The 18,891-nt window shown below is 38.1% G+C and overlaps 1 long non-coding RNA gene across 2 annotated transcripts; it reads left to right on the top strand.

The window, feature by feature from the left end:
- Window positions 1–5,666: 5,666 nt before the first annotated feature.
- LOC310892714 lies at window positions 5,667–13,564 on the top strand. Of its 2 annotated transcripts, XR_014578318.1 has the most exons (4): window positions 5,667–6,592; window positions 8,996–9,073; window positions 9,910–10,105; window positions 12,765–13,564. It is a non-coding gene; the product is annotated as an uncharacterized lncRNA (long non-coding RNA). The 2 variants fall into 2 exon arrangements; XR_014578319.1 differs by lacking the exon at window positions 12,765–13,564 and having other exon boundaries at window positions 9,910–12,726.
- The last annotated feature ends 5,327 nt before the right edge of the window (window positions 13,565–18,891 follow it).

The raw sequence follows: 18,891 nt of genomic DNA, 5'->3' as shown, positions 1-18,891 counted from the left end.
TGTACTAAGGAGGGACGCTGTATACAGCATCAAGCAATAGAGAATAATAAGTATTATGGGAAATGAATAATGGAAATATTGATCTGGAAGTTGCGCCGTCGGCTCCGCCGGAAGAGCCAGGACAAGGAGGGAAAAGAGAAAAGGAAGATAGCAGTAGTGATGGAGAATCCCCGATTTTAGTCTCCCCGTGTCACATAGGACCCGGCAACAGCGAAGGGCAGGAGAAACTATAAACGAACAGGGAGGGAAAATAATCGCTCTCCTCAGGCAAGGAGTGGGGACAGAAGGACCGGTATATGTTAAGGTGCCTTTTTCAGCCGGGGACTTAATGATATGGAAACAAGCAGCCGGCACCTACAGGGAAAACCCAGATAAAGTAGCCAGAGTAATGAAAATGATAATTAAAACCCAAAATCCCGATTGGGATGATCTCCAGGTGATCCTGGATACTTTGATGGACTCGACAGAAAAAGACATGGTATTGCGGGCAGCCAGAGAGAGAGCCCGAGAAGATATATGAAATGGATTAGTGCTTGGAAATCTAGATCAAAACTTCCCCACTGAGGATCCCCAATGGGATTATAACACAGGGGATGGAATAAGGAGGCTGAAGAGATATCAAGATTGGGTACAAGTCGGGGTACAGAATGCCATGCCCCGGACCATAAATTGGTCAAAATTGTATAATGTCAGGCAAGAAAAAGCGGAATCACCTTCCGCCTTTTTAGAGAGATTGAAAGAAACTGCTAAGAAATATACAGATTTAGACGTAGAGACTGAGCAAGCTAAAGCTCAATTAGCACTCATTTTCCTGGGACAAGCCCAAGAGGCCTTTAAAAATTAAAAGAAGCCCTGATAAAGGCACCTGCCTTGGGCTTGCCGGACTTATCAAAGGACTTTCAGCTGTTTGTGCATGAGAGACAACGATTGGCATTAGGAGTACTGACCCAGCGACTTGGGAGCTGGAAAAGACCTGTGGGGTATTTTTCTAAACAATTGGATGCGGTAAGCGCCGGATGGCCCTCGTGTTTAAGGGCCGTGGCAGCCACAGTCCTTTTAATACAGGAAGCCAGGAAGCTCACATTAGGGAAACGAATTGAAGTGTTCGTGCCACATATGGTGACTACGGTATTGGAGCAAAAGGGGGGCCATTGGCTATCGCCCAGCTGAATGATGAAATATCAAGCTATACTAACTGAGCAAGATGATGTAATCTTAAGAACTACTAACTTATTGAACCCAGCAGTGTTTCTAGGAACAACTACGGAGGAAGGAGACCTCAGTCATGATTGCGTGAAGATCATCGAACATACCTACGCCAGCAGAACAGACTTAAAAGATCAGCCTCTGGAGAGACCAGATTGGGAACTTTTCACGGATGGAAGCAGCTTTGTGGAAAATGGGACTCGTTTTGCAGGATACGCGGTAACTACATCAAAGGTAGTGATTGAGGCAAATTCCCTACCTCCGGGGACTTCAGCCCAACGAGCAGAAATAGTCGCCCTGACGCGGGCCCTGGAACTAAGCGAGGGTAAGAATGTGAATATTTGGACAGATTCAAAATATGCATTCGGGGTAGTCCACGTACATGGGGCATTATGGAAAGAAAGGGGAATGCTATCCTCACAAGGGACTAATATAAAATACCAGGAAGAAATATTGAAATTAATAACAGCTGTACAGAAACCCCAACAGGTGGCCATAATGCATTGTAAAGCTCATCAAGGAGGGGCATCAGAGATTGCAGAAGGTAACAGACTGGCAGATTTGACGGCCCGGAAGGTTGCGCGTGAAGTATGGAAAGCAATGGCTCTAATTCCATCGAAGGTAGGCCTCTCTTGTTTTAAATTACCTAAAGACCCAAAGTATTCAGCAGAAGACGAGAGACTTGCAAATTTGATGAAGGCCCAGAAGAATCCTGACGGATGGTATGTGACTGCGACAGGACAACTTATAGTGCCTCCTATAGTAATGCGAGAAATCTTACAAATAAAACATAATGAATGTCACTGGGGTGCAGGAGCAATGGTGACCTATTGGTCACCTCTGGACGACCACCAGAGTGCGCCACGCATGTGCAAAGGGGAGGGGAGCTAATTAGAATGAAAAGCGAGGCTGATGTTGCAACCTGTAATGAATATGTATACCTGACGCAATGTTGTATGTATAAATAACGGCTGGGAAGTAACGGGACTTGAAGCCAGATTTGGGCACCTGCCCCGGCTTCCAGCGCTGAATAAAGCACCTTCATATAATCACTTGGTGGTTATGTGGTTGCTACGCTAACAATAGCATTGCCACCAAAAACTTGGATGATCTGTACTATTATAACATTTTTTCATGTCCCAGGGAAGAAAACAGAAGATTAAAGGCATTAAAAATAAGAAAAGGAAAATTTTACATAAAATAGGTAAATCGGAAAAGCAACCTGAAATCAAGGACACATAATTTAGTACAAAACAAATGGTTGAAGCATAGCATATTTTACAAATAAACTTTACATAAACTATGGAAGGTACTGTTATTCAGAGAGGATTGTAGACCCCCAAAACTATCCAGTCAGATAAACTAGCAAGAAAATGAGAAAAGCTGACCTTGTAACAAAATATTCTACTGGCATTTGGCCTAACTCATAAACTAGATCGAGGCAGTTTGAAGACGTGTAGAAGGGAATGTAAAGTGAAGGTCAGCTGTCTGTGGCAGATGTAATATAGACTGTGACTGAATGGAAGAAATTCATTCCAAATAACACTTAAAAGCCTCTAATGCGTGACTGATGGATGTAGCAGAGGAAAGAACAACATGACAGAAAAAAGACCCTGACCTAATAACATCAAGGAACAAAATCAGAATCTAAGAAACAACACAAGAACCTAGACCTGGTCAAATCTTATTTAACTGTAGTTGTGCTTATTTGCAGTAACTATAGATTGAACTCAGTGTATTTGAAGGGGCAACATGTCTTATATAACTAGCTAATTCATTTGTGCTTATAATTGTTGTAGTGCACTGGATTTGATGCTTGCCCACACTGCATACATTCCCTTGCCTAATTCTTTTTAGAGCCAGCTTGTGGCTGAAGACTGAAAGTATATTTTCAATGAGCCAGCCTGACAGGAGTGGCAGTAGACTTCATGTGACATTAAAAGCAGTAAACAAGCATTTGTGCATGCATACACACAAGAGAGACTATCTGGATAAGAAAAAAAAATCTGGACATTGAATCTATCTGACTTCAAGCTTAATAGGAGTCTGAAGTATGATTTTGATGTTAAACCAAATTTTAATTAAAATAATGTGACATTTACCCTGCTTAAATTGTGTACTGTCTCACCGGAATTAATTGTAGATCTCTGAGAATAACACAGTCCACCCAGAATAACCATATTACTGCCTTAAAAATAATAATAATATAAAGAAACAAACAAAAAACTGTTGGAGGGCGATTCAGTCTGCTTAGATAACGTCTCTAAGACTCCACAAAACCAGTGGAAATGGTGGGTGTTTGCATTTACTTTCCTTTTCTCTTTTCTTTGCTCATCATTTCAATAAAGTCGAATTACTAGAAGAGTGTCCAGGAAAAGAAGTATCTGTGTAATCTAAGCTCTGTTTAGAGGCAAATTCAATCCTTATTTCCTAAATTTCTGGAGACTTTTATGGCTGTTAATGATACTAAATGATCAAAGCACTGTCAGCTCTTCTGATCATGTCTTACATGCAAACATAGATTTTCAGCATTTCTTCTGAGATGTAAAAGAATTTTATGATAGATACTCACTAGATTAGCTTCCCATTATGCTCATTTCACATGGAAAAAAATAAAAAAGAAAACAGCAAACACAGGTCTTGTTGGCCCAGGACCGGGAAGGGGAGTCAACTGCCAAACCTGAGACCCTCTTGCAAGATGCAGCCAGGTGCTCCAACAAACAAATGGAGTTATTTGCTATCTGAACTTCATCTTACCTTTCATAGGTGAGCATAGAGCATGTTCCAATTTCTCTACAAGCTACTGATTTTGGCACCCACAAATGGTGTAGCATTTATGAGTGTTCTTCATCTTGGACTCAGTGGCCAATGTTCTCCACTTATGAATGACTACTTTAACTATGAAGTTACTAGGTTAAAAAAGAGACATATTTATGCCTGTCACAGCTGACTTTTTCAGGGACCTAGAATTGTGTTAGAGCATGTTGTCTATTCCCAAACTACACTTGTTCCAAATAAGGAGAAACATTAGTAATCATTTTAAGAGTTTGCAGGGTCACCAAAGCAATACCTTCTGAGTTTACAAATACCCATGCCTCAAATTCTAAGAAATGAAAGACTAAGGGACAATATGATAACAGTATTTCAGTTCATGACAAGTTACAATGTTTAGGACAATGAACAATGTATTCACCTTTCCTATCAGCATAATAATAATACTAATTAAAAAAAATCAACTTAATATGCAGTAATGAAGACATGAAAAGTAGTTGCTTAAGGAAGCTAGTAAACCAACCTAGCAACTAGGATGAGGAGAGCTGCTGAGAAAGTAGTTCAACCTTCTATCAACAGCACTAATAACTGATCTCAAAATCCCCACAGGAAAATAAATAAATAAATAAATAAAAATCCATTCTTCCAGACACAGTTCTCATTCCTTTCCCCCAATCTGAGTATACTCTATCATGTTCTGTTCCTGTTGCAGCAGCAGGATAGACATAACATCTTATATTTAGGATAGAAAAATTCACTTTTGTCTGCTTAGTTACAAAACCTGAGTCAGCCCTGCTGAATGAATAAATCAAGTTAAATAAGAGGAGAATCCTATTTACAAATGAAAGAAAACTTATGTCTTCAAACAGGAAATTTCACCTCAGCGATTTATTTCTTGCTAAGATTACAACTGTAGAAGCTTCTACCTACAGGACAGGAAAAAAAAAATAGTATCTGTTCTCACTCCAATTCAGTCTACAACATAGAAGGAGAGAAACCATAAGATCATAAGTTACTTCCTGACAATTGCTTTCTATTATACTAGATCCAGCAGAGCTTAAGGTGTCAAAGGTGCAGCATGAGAAGGGGCTATATGAGTATTCTTCTTTACCAACGTCCTGCAGAAGAAACGATTTACTTCAAGCATGAGTCTTAAAGAAGTAGGAAAAACAAAGGAGAGGTAATGGAAAGATTTATGAAATTTGGAGCACATATGGAGCTCTGCCAGCACATAGACTGTCACTCGCCTCACTCACCCCCATCCCCCAATAGCAGATTTGGGGACACACACTGCTCCCATCCCAGGGATTAGAGTTTGAAGACCCCCACCTGCTCCAGGAGCTGTTGCTGAGACTCCAGCAGCTGGCATCAAATTTCGCTCACACACAGAGGTCTCACCAGGAGCTAGAACTGAGCCCTTACAGCAGTAAGATTAAACAGAGAGATAAGAAAGGATTTAATGACAACACTGGCCAGACTGCAGTGATCAGGCACAGGGCTCAGCCAGACAAGCATACTGACCAACTCTATCTTACAAGCAACAAGCCCTTTTATAATCTTTTCTGCTTACTCCCTCTTTACTCCTCCCTGCTCCCTCTTCCCTAAGACATCCCTTGTTGGGTTGCAGAGGTCCACTCTTTCCTGCACCCCTCCCAGTCCATGCCCTGCCTTGGTTCACAATCTTAATCAATTGCCAATCAATTGTTGATCTTGCTGGAAGTGGTGCTTGTAATTTCTCATTAGCACATCAATTTGTGTGACTAGGTTTGTTTCTTGTCATTGTCTCTATGGTTTGTTGTATCAGATCTGTATCTCCCTGTTTCTGGTTTCCCCCTTTTCCCTTAGTTTCCTAACTGAAGATTTTCCTGATCAGCAGGAAATCCCACACTCCCATCTGCCCTCATCAATTAGTGTGATTGACCAACTTTGGTTCCCATCCTATCCTGCCTTATTTGTCAGTCAATTTGGGACCCTGTATGCTCTTATTTATGGCTTCCTCCCTTTCTTATCATGCCTTGTTGCACTGAAAAAGGTCCTTAATTAGAAGTAAGGAACCCACAATTTCCTTCCACTCACTCTTACAGTACTGTACTTTAACAGTCTAATTTAATATATGCTGAATCTAAGTTTACCAAGTTATTATGATAACTGTTGGGCTCTACAGTTACTTTAATTCTGAAATTGTCAATTTATGGGAGGACTAGCTGCAAAGAAAGGATATTTTATTCTTCCCCCTACTGTTAATAATGAATCAATATCTGAAGGAGGGTATTATACCTCAATTTAGCACAGCTATATTGTTAAACTTTTGCAGAGCAAGACACGTAATTAGTATCTTGCTGTTTATGATAGCTGTATGTTGATGATGAGATACAGGTCTTCATCAGGCAAACATTGTTATAAAGCTTCTCTTGGAGTGTGTGTCTCATGGGCTTTATCTTTAAAAAGGCTGCCTACTTCTGTATTAACACTTCAGTTAAATCTAGGTTTTTGTTCATCTGTAAATAAGGTTATTTGTCCGTATATATATATACATATACTAATATGACTACACTCAGATTAAAAAATCATTATGGGACAATTTATGATTATTCTGCTTCCAAGGAGGAAATTGGTAAGTGTACAGGCTGCTCTCTCCTTGTTTTCTGTACAAATATAGGTTACATAAGGAAAGTTCAAAATATGTATATATATATATATACACACATATATGCTTTTTTTTTTTTTTTTGCTATTACTGGTAAATGAGAAATGCAGTAGACACAAGAGAAAACGGTGTTCTGACTATATAGTGAATTTGAAGTAGCTGGGATTCTGAAGTCTTTACTGTATCTCTTAAAGAATATGCTTCCATGTCTACTGTTCTCAGTGTTATATCAGCTGTGATGCAGAACTGATCATTTAAAATTATATGAAGATAAGTGAGGTTAGCTTTCTGGTCTAGAGGCATTGCTGTTCACTTTCCTATGGAATGTACTCTATATTCTTGCTTGAAAGGTGGGACATAATCATGGTCAACTCCCTTTTTCCTGGTTTGTCCAAACTGCAGAGAACTCTAGACACTTGCCATACTGTCATTAAGTATTTTGATGAAGTTAAAATGTGGTTTCAAATACAGAAAAAAATCAAAAAAAAAATAAAAAATCACAACTGAATAGTATTTTAGAATAGAACTGCATTAAAAACAAAAACAAAACAAACAAAAATAACTGTTTATTTTGAAAGCTAAATGCTTTTAAAAAGAAACTTGTGATGATAGGGATGACTTGTGATGACTGAACACTAAGAACTGATATTTGGATAAACTTTTTTTTGTTGTTGTTGTTCTGTTTGATTTTTGTTTTATTATTATTTTCAGACAAAATTCTTATTTTTGTGTATTACACATGACCCATTTCAATGGATAAAATGCACAGTAATATATAGTTTAACTTGGCCTCAAGCAAAACAACAAGAACAAAAAATCTCTCAGCCCTACGCTGCAAATGATCAGCCATTAAAAGGTTTAGCAATGTATGGGATGTTTTCAGTGGGGGGGGTTTCTTTTGTTTTGTTTTGTTCTTTGTTTTATCCCTGAGAGTATGTTTTAACATCACAGATTTCACTCTAGAGAAAAACTACAGGTTTTATTCATGATTTATCACCCACCTCCTTTGTAATAGCATGGTCATACGTATCTCACTGTGGAGTTTCGAGACATCCTGAGTAAGACTTCAGATAGTAAAAATTAATGGAAGTTATTTTTTCCTCTTTCAGACGTCTATTTATTTCTTGTAAACTTTTTGTTGGTGGTGGTTTTGAGGGGGAGGGGGTTCCTGTGAATTAGTTTGAGATGTCCTACAAGACAAGTGAATTTGAACTGAATTTAGTTCATGATAAAGTGTCAGTCACTGTAAAGTAGCCTTTGGAGTAAATGGGCTATCTGGTGTTGAAGTGTAAGTTTGTTTTTCTTCCAGGAATTGAGATGAGAGATTGTTCTTTGTAGAGTGCGTGTGTGTGTGTATTGCTGGGGGTTGCATGGGAAGGTATGGGTGCTTGATCAACACTAAGTTCAAGTCGACTCACCTGTGGTAATTTTTCAAACATGTTGGAAATCAGAATAGGCATTAGTAAGTGAGGAGATGCAATGTTCTTGCTTTATGTTAAAAGTCTGAAGACCTTCTTCAGTGTTACTGAGAGGGAAAGATTTGGGTGATGAGGGAACAATGGAGTGTAATGTTATAGCTAGTTATGGGGACAGTCCTCTGGAAAGAAGACAAAGAAAGTTATCAGTTAAGAACTGTTTCTACACTCTAACAGACGTTAGAGAGGGGCAATAAAAGTATAGAGCCACATCTTCTCTCCTTCTCCCCCTTCCCCACCCCCCTCCCCAATTTGTATTTGAAAAAAAAAAAAAAAGTATTCTTCTATTTAGTAAAAAAAAAAATCCCAATGGAAAGTGCTGTCATATTACTTGGGGAAAAAATAGCTTCATCTAAAACACTAGTTATTTTCAACTTTTACTGATACAAACAGAATCTGCGGAGATTATGCAGAGACCCTAATCAAACTCCAAAGTGATAATTGTTATGAGAAATTCATGAGAGCATGTGGCACAATCCTTAGCTACCTAAACTCTCTCCCTCTCCCTCTGTCCCTCTTTTTCTCTCCCGCCCTCCTCTTTCACCCCGATATAATATAAACAATATTTTCTTCTCTGTAAATTTGTTTTCCTTCCCCTTTTTAGTATTGGACATGTGAAATAAAAAGTGATGCTTCACTCTTTCAGAGAGAAAGCATTTGTCCTCTCCTTCTAGTACTTAGTAATGCATTACCTGATTTGCAAGTCACTGCTGCCATGATATTACTTGACATTCTTCTATATTTACTCACATTACCTCTTTATGTCTCTAGACTAATCTCCATAAGGATATTTTTTAGTATATTTCACATCATTCAAAGTGCTCTGAAATCTTTCATTATTAATAAAAATGTGTGAAGAGTAGTTGCTAAATAAATACCATTAACTTATTAATAGAATCAAATAATTCAGTTGGAACGGACCTTCAAATATCATCTAGTCCAACCGCCTGACCACTTCAGGCCTAATCAAAAGGTAAAGCATATTAATAAGGATATTGTCCAAACACCTCTTGGACACTGACAGGCATGGGGCATCAACCAGCTTTCTAGAAAAGTCTGTTCTAATGTTGATTCCACCTTCACAGTAAATAAGTTTTTCCCAGTGTCCATTCTGAACCTCCTCTGGCGCAGCTTCATACCATTCCCATGCATCCTAACATTGGCTATCATTGGAAGACATTGGCACTACCTTCTCCTCTTGCCCTCCTCAAGAAGTTGTACAGAGCAATGAGGTTGCCTCTTAAACTCCTTTCCTCCAGAGTAGACAACCCAAATGTCCTCAGCTTCTCCTCATAGACCATGCCTTCTAGCCCTTTTACCAGCTTTTTTGCCCTCCTCTGGATGATTTCAAGTATTGTAATATCCTTTTTTTTATTGTGGAGCTGAGAAGTGCACACAATATTCAAGGCGAGGCTGTACCAACACTAAAAACAGAAGGAGAATCATTTCTTCTGACTGGCTGGTTATTCTGTGTTTAATGCACTCCAAAATGCAGTTTGCTCTCTTAGCTGCTGGGGCACACTGCTGACTCACATTGAGTCTACTGCCAACCAGCACCCCTAGATCCCTTTCTGCTGAGCCACTTGTCTTGCAATCTGTACCTGTGCTTCATCTGCATCATTACTCCATCTGAAGTGCAGAACTCACATAATTATATTAGCATAATTATATATTTGTATAATATAAATATTGATTTAGATTTATATTAATAATACTATGAATTAATTATTGATTAGTGTGATTATATTTTTTTTTACATGATGTAATGTTTTTCTCTTTTGATTTTTTTTGCCTCCTGTATTGATATAGGACATAGTGATGACGCCCAGGTGGCCAAAGGATATGGAGAAAAAAACAATTTTCAATGGGAATTTCAAAGCAAAGCTGGTACTGGGGGAAATCACACAGCCCTGTGGAAGAAGAATAGTGAAAATACAGATATGGCACCTCTATTCTCAAGATTAGACATCTACTTCAGGATAAAATTGGTAAATGAACAGATAAGGTTGGTTATGATATCACCTTTATGTCAGTAAGTGTCTCAATGTGATTAGGCAAAAATATAACCGCTCTTGAAGTTTTTAGAACCTGCTAGTTACTGTGACAAAGAAGTTACTGTGACAAAGAGATTAGTAAGAATTAGCACTACAAATACAAATATTCTATACGGTCTTTTTCCACTAAATGTTAAAGTGACAATTTTTTATTCTTCTTATTATTAAAAATTCAGGATAATTCTCTGTTGTGATTCAAACTTATTAATAATCATCAGAAAATATTACATACCATAAGGGAAAAAATACAGAAACAGAAAAGGAAAAAACAAAACAAACAAACAAAACAAAACACACACACACACACAAAAAAAAATCCAGTAAGAACAAAAAGCAAAATCTATGGCAAACATGAAATATTTTGGAAGAGGTAGAAACAAACAGAAGCAGTTCAAACAGTAATTTCATTCCTTTAAGAAGGAGAACTACTGAAATGCAAAAAGTGAAGGTAGTCTTCTGAATACTGAAGTCAGAGATAAAGATTAATGAGCAGTAGTTATCTGAGGAAGATGAAATAAATGATCAGATTGCAATCAGGAGAAGAAAAAAATATTGAAGTAATTTCAACTACCTCAGTAACAGCAGAAACATATATACAAAATGAGAATTAGGAGGTGGAGCAAAGGTATTAATTATTGCTCACCTACACAATATATATATTTAAAAATTGCTTCTTATATCATTGTAGTGGGTTTACGTGGCAAGGTTTTGGTAGCAGGGGGCCATAGGAGTGGCTTCTGTGAGAAGGATCTAGAAGCTGCCCCATGTTTGGTAAGGGCCCCACTGCTGACCAGAGCCCAGCCAATAAGCGATGTTGTTTTGCGCCTCTGTGAGAGCATATTTAAGACAGAGAAAAAAACAAACAAACAACAACAACAAAAAACGCTGCGCCACACAGCAGCTGGGAGAGTGCGAGGAGTGAGGAACAGCCTTGCAGGCGCCAAGGTCAGTGAAGAAGGAGGGGGAGAGGTGCTCCAGGCGCCGGAGCAGAAGTCCCCTGCAGCCTGTGGTGAGGACCATGGTGAAGCAGGCTGTCCCCCTGCAGCCCATGGAGTACCACGGTGGAGCAGGGTTCCACCCTGCAGCCCATGGATTACCACAGTGGAGCAGGGTTCCACCCTGCAGCTCATGGAGAAGACCACGGTGGAGCAGGCAGACCTGCACCGACAGAGTCTGCGACCTGTGAAAGACCCCTGCCGGAGCAGATTCCAGGCTGGACCTGTAGCCCGTGGAGAGGAGACCATGCAGGAGCAGGTGAACTGGCAGGAGCTGCTGCCCGTGGGGGATCCAGGTTGGAGCAGTTTGCTCCTGAGGGATGGACCCTGTGGTACGGACCCATATCTGGAGCAGTTCTTGAAGAGCTGCTGCCTGTGGGCAGCCCACGCTGTATCAGTTCGGCAAGGACTGCATCCTGTTGGAGGGACCCCACAGCACAGGGGACGAGAGTGACCGAGAAGGAGCAGCTGAGAAGAAACGCTATAGACTGACCATAACCCCCATTCCCCTATTCCCCTGCACCGCTTGGGGGTGGAAGAGTGTGGAAGAGGATGGATGGGGGGGAAGGTGCTTTTGGATTCTTTCCTTTGTTTCTTGCTTCTCTAGATTGTTAGTAATAGGCAATAAATCTTACTGTCTCCCTATGCAGAGTCTGTTTTGCCCGTCACAATAATTACTGCACGATCTCCCTGTCCTTATCTCAACCCTTGAGCCCTTTACATTGTATTTTCTCCCCCTCCTCTTTGAGGAGGGGGAGTGAGAGAGCGGTTGTGGTGAAGCTCGGCCGCCCACCCGAGTAAAACCACCACAATCATCTTAAAGTAGAAAAAAATACTGTAAGACTCCTTAATAGGTAGAGGTATAGGGGTGGGGAATGAGAAAGAAAAAAGAATGGAAAAAAAAAAGGGGAAAAGAAACAACTTCACAAAAACAACTCATTTACATAATCAGGAAAACTTTAGATTCATTTTATGTGATTAATATAGATTTGTTTATCTCCTAGAAAAAAAACATATAGATTAATTTTAGATTCTTACTGTTCAGAAATAGATCTATGAGACTACAGTTGTGGAGTATGTATATTTGGAAAACCTATGGGAATGACATATAAGAGTTACAGTAATGGTTATGTGTTTTGATAATGTAGACTTTTTTTAAAATGCATCTAATGTCTTGTAGTCTTGTAGAAAATGGTATTAATCTGTTAGAAAGGTGATCCAGAAAACTAGGATGTCTAGTTTAAGTCCTCATAATTACAGGGCAAACCCTTTTGCATTGGGAATTTAACTTAAGTTGTTATTCACTAAGAAGCTTAAAACTAAACTCTCATGGAGTTTCCAAAGTAGGAGCAAAACCTAAATCTATTATGATAAAGAGACACAACAATTACACTTGCTGTGGACCTGAACAATGAATATGTATATACTTGAACATTGTATGTAGATGCCATATATTTCTGACAAAACATGGGTATAAGGAATAAGTCTTGAATTTGTTTATTTTGGCTTTAGAGTGCCAAATTAGGTACAGCTGCAGATTTTATTTTTATATTTTCTTTTTTTTATATATTTTATATATTTTTATTTTATTTTTTATTTTTTTTTGTTGTTGAAGAAAGTACAAGCCAGGATTCTTGAAAAGACTCACTGACTCAGACAACATCAACTGACACAAATATTTCATTAACGATCACCAGAGAAGACAGCAATGGCCACCAAAACACTATGAAACACCTGTGGTATGGACAAAGTTTGTTCATTGTTTTTGTAAAGTACTTCTAAGAATCTGAAATGTCTGGTTGTACCTTCCATATCGGTACTTTAAATCCATCTATAAATGGGTGCAATTGCTAGTATTTTTTAAACACTTTTTTGAGATGCAATTCTATTTATCTTACTAAATGTTTTGCACTTTATAACAACACATAAAGTAGTACTGTTCTATATTAGTAAAAGAAAAATTATGAGAAACTTCTTGTGCAGTAAATTACAAGCAAGGACAAATTTAAAAGACTTGTCCTTGACTGCCTTATTTCTACTGGGCAAAAATAAGCCTTAGTGATTTATGATAAGAGAAATAATGACTTTATTAAAGACTTGTTCAAGCTCATTTTTCAAAATATATAGTACATGTGATCATTTATTACTGATTTTTTATGCTTCAGTTGTACTATGAGACACACATCATTTGCTTATTTCATTAAAACCTTTTCTACAAAAAAGAAGATATTAGGTCATCAACCTAATATTACAAATTCTTAAAGCAAAATTTGAAGTGAGACTTCAATGCAATGCAATGGTATATTTGATAAGAGCTATTTCTAAACTATAAAATACTTTTTAGTGGCTGTTTTAATTCACTTGTCAGTGCCACTTTTTTTATGATAGCTTTGGAATTTGTCTAACAATGAAAACTGAGTTAAGAGTTGGAGATCAATGGAAAAAAAAATAATTCTTTTTCCCCAGACAGGCCCAATAACATTTTGTTTTCCATTGTTGTAAGGACATAAGTTAATATTAGAAATACTTTCCGTGCAATCCTGAATTTACAAATACACTTGCATTGTCTTAATTTAATGTTGTGATAAGTCTTCATCTTTTCAGATAGCTTGTCAATGTAATTTGTTATTTAACATTAATATTCTGACATCTCACTTTGAAAAGTAATTTCTGTTCTCATGTGATTGCAGTCTGCCACCCCTAGCACTTACTCATTCTGATGTGCCCTTGTCTTCATCTTTCTATCAATGGATTGTCCAATTCTTTGAAGTATTAAAGGCATTCATCTACGTGGAGATAGGATGTATGTTCAAGCCTTAGTTGTACCTGTAGAAATACTCTGTGGTCCCTATGCAACATCTCTAAAGACAGTGAAATTTATCAAGTCCAGCTGTTGCTGCAATATATGACTCAGACTCATCTAATATAATTTCAAGTGCCTATTCATGGCACCCCTTTTAAGACATGAGGCATCCTAGGCTTTTTTCAGATAGCCATGTATCTTAGGTAATCTACATATACGTTGTTTCACATTTCTTTTAAAAATAGTATAAGCAGTCCACGGTCTGCTTTGCATCATGGGATAGTAAAAAAGGCAGATTAAGTCCACCAATAACCATTTTTTCAGAGTTCATAACAGTAATAAAAGCTAAAACAAGCTTACTGTAAGCATGTCCATGTGGTCCAAACATTAGCAACCTGGACACGGAGAAGAAATTCTTTCTCTGTTTTTCAGAGAGAATGTCTTCATTTTTTTAAACACTGTGTAAATGTATAGAATTGCAGAAATAATTTATAGCTATGTAGCTCAACAGTAACCTTTTTATTTCTGACAAAGAGATACTTTGAATGTAGTTCAGAGTAAGCCATGTGCCATTCCCCTTCTCTGTCACCATCAAGGATGCTGATGAATCTTGATTGCAGTCAAAATGTTAAAAAAAAAAGACGATATCAAGAAATGTTTAGATTTTTTTTTGTTTTGAAAATAAAATCATCACAGCAAATCTTGCATGGAATACTACTGTATTTACATATACAAATTTAAGTAATTTCTGTTCCAAACAACACCAGAATGACAGAGAGATGGACTTTAACAGACACTCATGTTCAACTGAACAAAATAGTGCATAGAAACTTTCTGTTTTCAGAGATCTGTTGCATGTAGTTTCAGAATTACCATGCCAATAAAGCTCAGGTTTCCTCCAATCTTTTTAAGCCATGCATTGCTGCTGTTCTGTCAAACAGCCACTTTAAAAATCTCCAAAGAAAAAAAAAAAAAAGATGGAGAAGTTTGACAGGCAGATAACTCTGTCTAGATACTCAGAGTTGAGTGAACTGGTGGGGTTTATAGAAGGAAATCGTTCTTCCTCAACAATAGAACATGAACCATCTATATAGAAAGTAATCCTGTGAATTCAGAATTATGTACTGTGTTCCAAAGTAATGAAGCAGCAAGCCTTCCGGAAATAATGTCTTCACAGTACTTGGCAAGCTCCTTGACAAATCAAAATCCTTTCAATCCCAGAAAAACAGATAGCATGCTCTTGGTATCGCAGTAGTTATGTATCTACAAATGAAAAGGCTAATGTACAGTAGTTGTTTCTACTTACTCTGACAAAATAGAGTACTAGAATTGCTGTAAATAGTACATCTCATTAGTTCTGCATTAAAAAGAACACATTTTAGAGATTTACATGAATAGACTGGTCTGAAATCCTTTGGAAAAAGACTGTTGCACAAAACCATGATTAAATATTTTTCAAGAAGTTATATAGCTTGTAAATAATGGGCAAAAATTGATTTTAAAATATGTGTTTAACTTAAGGATTGTGAAATATATCATTGAAAGGAACCTACTAAAATTTCATTTCACAGAAATGGAAGAACTGGAAAGGGAATTTCTCATGATTGTTTTATTCGTTGTTATTATTATTGCACTAATTACAGATTCTGCACTTGGGATGGAGCAACCCTGGATATATGAACAGATGGGGGGACAAGAGGCTGGAGAGCAGCCCTGCAGAAAGGGCTCTGTAAGTTCTGGTTAATGGCAAAATGAATGAGTCAACAGTATGCCCTGGCAGCCAAAAGGGCTCACCATATCTGGGGGAGCATGAGGCACAGAATTGCTGTCCAGTTGTGGGAAGGGATTGTCCTGCTCTGCTCTGCACTGGTGTGGCGTCACCTTGAGTAGTATGCAGTTTTGGGCACCACATTATAAGAAAGACAAAAAAAAAAATATTAGAGAATGTCCAAAGGAAGGCTACAAAGATGTTTAAGGCTCTAGAGGGGAAGGCATATGAGGAGTGGCTGAAGTTATTTTTTTTTTTTTTCAGCCTAGAGAAGAGGAGGCTGAGGGGAGGCCTCATGGAAGACTACAGCTTTCTCACAAGTGGAAACACAGGGGCAAGCACTGATTTCTGCTCTCTGGTGACAGTGACAGGACCCAAAGGAATGGCATGAACTTGGAGATTCAGGCTGGATGTTAGGAAAAGGGTGGTTGGGCACTGGAACAGGCTCCCCAGGGAAGTGGTCACAGCACTCAGCCTGCCAGAATTCAAAAGGTGTTTTGACAGTATTCTCAAGAAATAGGGTTTGATTTTGGGGTAGTCCTGTGTGGTGCCAGGAGTTGGACTCAATGGTCCCTGTGGATCCCTTTCAACTCATTAAACTTTATGATTCTGTGACTAATATTCACAAAACAAACAGTAAAAATCCTGGTTTGCTTTAATAGCTGCATCTTGTGCTTATTTGTATGTACATCACTTTCTGCCAGAAATATATTTTCAGTAGTGAAAGGCAGAAATTCTGGTATGAGAGACAATACAGAGAAGGGGAGGAGGGGGCAAGTAGAGTATCAAATACTCTGTCTGAAAGGTTTAAGGCAGATGTAGTCCATTATATTATGACATTCTAGAGTATCAGCTTTTTCTTCTCGTTTGAAATATCTTTGCCCTGTGTTAACAGAGGAGGGAAGTAGAAAGGAAATGATATAAAGAGTATTCTTGGTGTTGCCTTATGTCAAGATGTGTCCTACAGAATGTTACATGTGGAGTGAAGACCACATGGACACCAGGGCTCTTTTAGGATCAGTAACTGCTACCACTTTATTGATGACATAACTTCAACTCTCCCATATTGAGGACAGGCTCCCTTCTTATACCATTTGCTCTCCAGCAGTACTTTTCCAATAACTATTCATTGGTCAACAACTTTGCCCAACAACAGCAAACACTCATCAACTTCCATGTCTTAATGACTGGAGAACAAGCAGTCCCACACAGCAAGGCTCTCCTGAATCACCCTTCTTTGTTCCTTCTAAGCATTTTACATTCCTCCTGGACTCATCATTAAGAGTCCAATGTTATCACCAACCATGGGGCTTGTCGACCCCCATGGCCACACTCCCACAGTTACATAATTCCTAACATTTATGTTTCTGGTATAAGACACAAAAAATATTTCACTATTTTACTTCTCTTGAAGTTTCTGTAATCTACCTGATATCCACTGTGTTTGTGATGAAATCTACAAATGTAGATGAAAAGTGTATGTTAAGATTGTTATAATAACTGTCCAAGACATGCTAGAATTTAAATCAAACAACAGCTCTGTTTCTGTGTTTCAGTGAGAAAATGCTCAGCTCACCTTGGAAATCCAGCACATGATGTAGATTTCTGCTTGAAAGGCTACATGTAGGCCCAAATAAAAGCCAGGTAGCTATATTAACATTGGTGCTATCAAAACTGCTCTCATATTCAAATCAGTCCGAATTTGATGGTTTTCCTAGACAGATAACAAGAATCCATTGCTGAGTGACTAATCTAGGAAGAAATATAACATTTGCTTCTGAACATGACATTTGTTTGTTACCACAATGAATGTCACTTTATAGTGCAAACATCATTTATCATGAATTCTGAAATAAAGAAAACATTGAAACGAACATTTACAAGAGCAAACACGTAATATACTGAAATGGAAAGGAAAGATGAAGTTATAATGGAAGTGTCTATTTCTCAATCCAAAAGAAGAATGGAAATGGCTACTAGGTATGTGAAGCTAGTATGTACATCACAGATAGGTAAATACAACTTTTAAAACTAGTCTTCGTAACCAGGTTTCAGAGGATTATAACTATTATAAAGCCACTGTAAACCATTATAAAAAGTGGCATCTATGCTGCTTCTCTCATCTCCATGTGTTGTATGATATAGGATTGTGAGAAACACTCTGTAGCCAATAACTTAGGCTCAGGCGAGGATCTCAGTGAAGTAGCAATTTTGTTTGCGATTGCAATGGTGGGCATCCCACAGGCAGGAGTGTACCTACTAGTCACACAGTACGGTTTATATACTTTATTTCTCGATGACCGGGACCCTCCCCTGTTTCCCCATTGACTGGGTAATCCAGGTTCACAACCTATCCGATGCTTCACAGACAATACATGGCCTTCAGTTGCTGGCCTGTTAAATTTCAAATTTCTTTTGACTTTTTTACTGTTTGAAGTGGTAGTGTTTCTTCACTTATCGGACTTGACTTGACACCATGATTTTTACCTAATTGTTCTAAGGAGTCTGGTTGTCTGCATTTTACAAGGTTGCCTGCTAAGTTTTCTTATCACTGCTCTGGAAAAACAACATTTTTATTCCCACAGGATGAATCCTCAGCAACATCAGAACTGCAATCAACTCTATTGAAAGCAGGATTTTGTATTTTTCAATACTGTATTTTAACTCTTCTTTCCATTTTAATATGTCCTTAATAACCATAAAGGTACTTTTTTGTAGGTGTTATACTTCATTGATTGAAACTGTTATATCACCTGAAAAGGCTGACAAATACTGAATAAAACTAATACTTTCTTTTCAATGGAGTGTTGTATATACAGAGCCTTTTTGCTCTTGATTGCTTTAAAAGTGGATTGCTTTAATAACTGCATCTTGTACTTCTTTGTGTGTACATCACTTTCCACAGGAATCATACTTTCCATCATCAGACTCAGTGTTTCTCCATTAACATTTCAAATGCTTTCAGACTTAGTGAATATTATATGTCAAAAAAGACTTGACAGTGTCTTGGCTTTCATAGCAATGTTCTATAATTACAAATATGCATTTGAAAAGAATCTGCAGCTCTCTGCTTGGATCAGAATGCAGCTGTGAACTTTGGAAGCATATAAAAGCGCACCAGATATTGACAAGATTCTCAGATTCACTAGTATTCATTATATCTATGAAAAC

The sequence above is a fragment of the Anser anser genome (genome assembly GCF_964211835.1).
Source record: "Anser anser genome assembly, chromosome: 1".
In the NCBI taxonomy this organism is placed as follows: domain Eukaryota; kingdom Metazoa; phylum Chordata; class Aves; order Anseriformes; family Anatidae; genus Anser; species Anser anser.
This window is presented reverse-complemented; position numbering and strand designations above follow the sequence as displayed.